Genomic DNA, 1,387 nt, shown 5'->3' with positions numbered 1-1,387 from the left:
AGTGAGCTGGTTCCGGGCGCGCAGGCAGTGGGGTTCCGGGGGCGTGCGGGATTGCGGGAAACGGGGCTGCGTCCGCAGGAAGCAGCCGTGGAGCGGGGGTGACGGCACACCCGGTCTGGCCCACAGCCGCCATCACCCCTTCTCACAGAACAGCTGTGCCCCCCGGGGTGTCACCCGCAGTCGCAGACCCGTGTCTAGTGAGACCTAACCCCGCAGCCTGCGGAGCCCACAGCCCCGGGGGCCCCGGCGTCCAGCCGCGAGCCCAGCCGCCTCTCTGCATTCAGTCCGGGGAGCTGGGCGCGTTTTTGGTCCCGCTTTGGGAGCGGCTATGTTAGTGGCGGGGCGTCCGCTCGGTTCTCCGACCTGTGGGTGTGGTCACCACGCCATCGGCTTGCTCTGGTCACCCATCCTCCCCCGAGAAGTCACCCCCGCGGCTCTCAGCTGGCCGCGGGCCGGGTGCAGGCCGGTCACTGGCTTTCCCGCCCGCCCGAGCCTTGCTCGGCGCCCCGGGCCTCGTCCTCAGGGGAGAAGCTTTCTCGGGCATCGAAAAAGGTGACGGCTTCTTCCTGGAGCTTCTGCCCCGCAACCCCCGCCTCGTGCTCGGCACTGTCGCTTTTCTTGGGAGGGGACGAGGAGAAGCCTAGTTTGGGGAGCCGGAACCAGCCCGCCTTCTCCTGTTTCTCGGGGGGCCCTGCCGCGGGCGCATCCCCGGCAGAGGAAGAAAAGCCGATATTCGGTGGCCAGAACCGGAACAGACCGGACCTTCTGCTGTCCGGTTTCCCCTTCGCCGCCCTGTCCTCGGTGGCCGGCGGTGGTGCGGTGTCTCCACTGTCTTCCGGCGGGAACTCGAGAATTTCCGCGGGCTCCTCGTCCGAACAGCCGTCTGCAAACGGGGTGCCCGCCAGCGTCTGCGGCCCCGGCGTGCTGAGGCTGGAAGGGATCATTTCGAAGGGCTCCCCGGCCCCAGGGTCAGCTCCCAGGGTGACTAGTTGGGGAGCCTCTTGAAAGCCGTCTGGCGGCGGAGAGCCCAGAGCGACCGAGGGCCCCCGGGCCTGAGCCGGTGGGTCAGGCTTTCCCTTGAGCAACGAGAATGCAGAGGACGGTGTCGGAGTCTCCGAGGCGGGGACCTCGGAGGCCTGCACGCCCTGAGCGGAAAAGGCCGGGGACCCCGAGAGGCCCACAACGCCTGCCGTCACCCTGCTGCGTATGGTGACCTCTTGGCTCTCCACCCGAGCACCCTGGATGTGCACTCTGACCTTAGAAATGGGGGGTGCTTCGGGAGAGAGGTCATGGACCACAGGCTGCTCCCTGGGGTCCCCAGCGCCCCAGCCTCCGGGGCATCCCTCACGCAGGGCTGGGTCCAGGCTGCTGTCCGGGCCCCACACTG

Source organism: Pteropus vampyrus, unplaced genomic scaffold (assembly GCF_000151845.1).
Source record: "Pteropus vampyrus isolate Shadow unplaced genomic scaffold, Pvam_2.0 Scaffold320, whole genome shotgun sequence".
In the NCBI taxonomy this organism is placed as follows: domain Eukaryota; kingdom Metazoa; phylum Chordata; class Mammalia; order Chiroptera; family Pteropodidae; genus Pteropus; species Pteropus vampyrus.
This window is presented reverse-complemented; position numbering follows the sequence as displayed.